This window comes from Zalophus californianus, chromosome 8 (assembly GCF_009762305.2).
Source record: "Zalophus californianus isolate mZalCal1 chromosome 8, mZalCal1.pri.v2, whole genome shotgun sequence".
In the NCBI taxonomy this organism is placed as follows: Eukaryota; Metazoa; Chordata; class Mammalia; order Carnivora; family Otariidae; genus Zalophus; species Zalophus californianus.
Genome location: NC_045602.1, coordinates 44,200,498 through 44,204,579, shown reverse-complemented (window position 1 = coordinate 44,204,579; position 4,082 = coordinate 44,200,498). Strand labels below are relative to the sequence as shown.

Genomic DNA, 4,082 nt, shown 5'->3' with positions numbered 1-4,082 from the left:
TGGTCCAATCAAAAGACACAGGGTGACTGAATGGATAAAAAGCAAGTACCATCTTTATGCTACCTACAAGAGACTCACTTCAGATCTTAAAACACATGTTGACTGAAGGTGAAGGGATAGGAAAACATTTACTATGCAAATGGGAGAGAAAAGAAAGCCTGGGTAGTAGTACTTATATCAGATAAAATAGACTTTAAAACAAAAACTGTAACAAGAGACAAAGAAGGACACTACATAATGATAAGGTGAACAATCCAACAAGAGAATAGAACAATTGTAAATATCTATGTACCCAACAGGGAAGCACTGTAATACATAAAGCAAGCATTAACAAACATAAAGGAGGAAATTAAGAGTAATACAGTAATAGAAGGGACTTTAACATCCCATTTAAATGAATGGATAGATCATTCAGGCAGAAAATCAGTAAGAAAACAGTGTCTTTGAATGACACATTTGACCTGATGGACCTAACATATATTCAGAACATCCCATCCAGAAACAGTAGAATACACATTCTTCCCACTGCACATGGAACATTTTCCAGAACAGATTGCATTTTAGGCCACAAAACAAGTCTCAATAAATTTTTGAAGACTGAAACCACATAAAGCATTTTTTTCCAATCACAATGACATGAAACTAGAAATCAATTACAAGAAAAAGTCCAAAAGGTTAGTCAGAAAGATGGCAGAGTAGGAGGACCCTAAACTCACCTGGTCCCATGAATACAACTAGGTAACACTCACATCAGCATAAACAACCCAGAAAACAATATGAAGACTGGCAGAATTAACCCCACAACTAAAAGCAGGGAAGAGACCATAATGAAGAAGGTAGGAAGAATGAAGACAGATTGGGAGCAAAATGGACCATGGTCATCTGTGGTGGAGAGGGAGCCAGTGGTGTGGAAAAGAGTGAAAAACAGACACCAGGGAGCTCATGGATGGGGAGAACTAATCCCCATAACATTTGCCTTTGAAAGAGAGAGGGGTTGAATTTTTTGAGTTCTTACAACTAGTAGGACTTAAAGCTTGGAATTTAAAAAGGCTGTGGCCTCAGCTGTGGGAGAGCCCAGAGGGCTTTAGGAAGCAGAATCCCCACCCTTAAAAAGAAAGTACCAAAAACAGCCCTTGCAGATACACCTTAGAACCAGCAGTTTGAAAAACACTGGGGGCAAATGGGAGGAAGAGTGTTTTGCTCATTTCTGAGAATGGCCCTGGAGAGACAGAGATTACTGAGAGACCCCTCCAGGAATAAAGGAGCTGGCAAGTGCCTTTTCTTTCCAACATCCCCCAGTATGAACAACAGCCACCTGTGGGAGCCAGTGCAGCACCAACTCTCCTTACCTAACTTGATCACACCAAGCCCTGCCACTGCCCCCCATCCTGTATGCTTCAGTGGACCTGCCCTTCCCAGTTACACTAGCCTTAGTGCCTGTGCTGTGGGCCCCCTTGCCCAGAAGACTGGCCCAAACCCTGACAATGCCACATCTCCCAACCCCCCGTATTTTGTGGGACCTCAGTTCCAGCAGTAGCAGGGGCAGGTCTCACTTCACAAGGAGACCACTGCACACCTTATTAAAATGTATCCCCCTCTGGTGGCGACCAAACACTGCCCACAATAGGCAAGAGAGCCTCTGCAGACAACTACACTGAAGGAAAAAGAGCCCAAGACTCAATAGCACAGCATACACATAGGAGACATTCTGTGAAGTACCAGGCCTTGAGGAACAGGGGACACTGCACTGCAGGATGCTACAAGACCTCTTTTTATAAGGCTATTATCATTAAGAGCAAGAGAAGTAGCTGACTTTCCTAACAAAGAGAAACAATCATAGAGTTAGATAAAATGAGGAGACAGAGAAACATTTCCCAAATGAAACAACAGGACCAAACCATAGCAAGAGACTTAAGCAAAATGAATATAAGTAACACACATGATAGGGAATTTAAAGTAATGATCATAAAGACACTCACTGGACTTGAGAAAAAAGTGAAGGACATCAGTGAGACCCTTAAAACAGATAAAAAAGAACCAATCACAGATCAAGAACACAATAAATGACTTTGGAAATACACTTGATGGAATAAACAGACTAGATGAAACAGAAGAACAAATTAATGACCTGGATGACAATAATGGAAAGTGACCAAGCTGAGCAAAGGAGGAAAGAAAATTCTGCAATTGAGAATAGTCTTGGGGAACTCAGTGACTCCATCAAGCATAACATTTGCATTAGATGGATCTCAGAAAAAGGAGAGAGAGAGAAAAGGGCAGAAATTTTATTTGAAAAAATAATAGCTGAAAACTTCCCTAATCTGTGGAAGGAAACAGATATTCAGATCGAGTAAGCACAGAAATCTCCACCCCCCCAAAATCCAACCACACCAACCAATCCACACCAACACACATGGTAATTAAAATGGCAAGAAAGGAGGGATAAAGAAAAAAATTTAAAAGTAGCAAGACAAAATAAGACAGTTACATACAAAGGGAAAGCCCATAAGCCTATCAGTGGACTTTTCAGCAGAAACTTTGCAGGCCAGAAGAGAGTGGCACGCTATATTCAAAGTGCTGAAAAGGGAAAAATCTGCAGAGAATACTTTATCCAGCAAAGCTATCATTCAGAAGAGAGGGAAAAATAGAGTTTCTCAGACAAACAAAAACTAAAGGAGCTCATGAACACTAAACCAGCCCTATAAGAAATATTAAAGGGGAGCTAACATTGTCTTCTTCACGCGACTCTCCCAGCGGGTTCTCTCTGGGCACAATGGCAACTCTTAAGGAAAAACTGATTGTGCCAGTTGTGGAAGAAGAGGCAACCGTCCCAAACAATAAGATCACTGTAGTGGGTGTTGGACAAGTTGGTAAGGTGTGTACCATCAGCATTCTGGGAAAGTCTCTGGCTGATGAACTTGCCCTTGTGGATGTTTTAGAAGATTAACTCAAAAGAGAAATGATGGATCTGCAACATGGGAGCTTATTTCTTCAGACACCTAAAACTGCAGAAAAAGATTACCCTGTGACTGCCAATTCTAAGATTGTGGTGGTGACTGCGGGAGTCCACCACAAGGGAGAGAGCTGGCTCAATCTGGTGCAGAGGAATGTTAATGTCTTCAAATTCATTATTCTGCAGATAGTGAACACAGTCCTGATTGTATCATAATTGTAGTTTCCAACCCAGTGGATATTCTCACATATGTTACCTGGAAACTAAGTGGACTGCCCAAGCACCGTGTGATTGGAAGTGGGTGTAATCTGGATTCTGCCAGATTTTGCTATTTTATGGCTGAAAAACTTGACATTCATCCCGGCAGCTGCCATGATTTTAGGAGAACATGGCGATTCAAGTGTGGCTGTGTGGAGTGGAGTGAATGTGGCAGGTGTTTCTCTTCAGGAACTGAACCCAGAAATGGGAAGAGAAAACAACAGTGAATATTGGAAGTGCATGAGATGGTGGTGGAAAGTGCCTACGAAGTCATCAAGCTAAAAGGATATACCAACTGGGCTATTGGATTAAATGTGGCTGATCTCATTGAACCCATGTTGAAAAATCTATCCAGGATTCATCCAGTGTTAACAGTGGTGAAGGGGATGTATGGCATTGAGAATGAGGTCTTCCTGAGACTTCCATGTATCCTGAATGCTCGGGGCTTAACCAGTGTGATCAACCAGAAGCTGAAGGATGATGAAGTTGCCCAGCTCAAGAAAAGTGCAGATACCTTGTGGGACATCCAGAAAGACCTAAAAGATCTGTGACTTCTGGCTTCTAGGCTGTAGAAATTTAAAAGTACAATGTAATTAACCATGAGCCTTTAGTTTTTCATCCATATACATGGATCACAATTTGCTTTTATCTTCCTAAATGTGTGACTCTAGGCTCACAAAATCAAAGCTCATGCTTGGTTTAATGCTTGCAATATGAGACCTTGAGCAAATAAAATTAACTATTGTAGTGTGAAAAAAAGAAAAGAAATATTAAAGGGGAATCTTTGAGTGGAAAGGAAAGACCATAGTGAGAGTATGAAAAGTCAAAACAAAACAAAAAACCCCATGAAAGCAGTAAAAATAAATTTCTG

General features: G+C 41.2%; 1 pseudogene; it reads left to right on the top strand.

The window, feature by feature from the left end:
• Positions 1-2,773: 2,773 nt before the first annotated feature.
• On the top strand, positions 2,774-3,762 carry LOC113938012 (annotated as a pseudogene).
• The last annotated feature ends 320 nt before the right edge of the window (positions 3,763-4,082 follow it).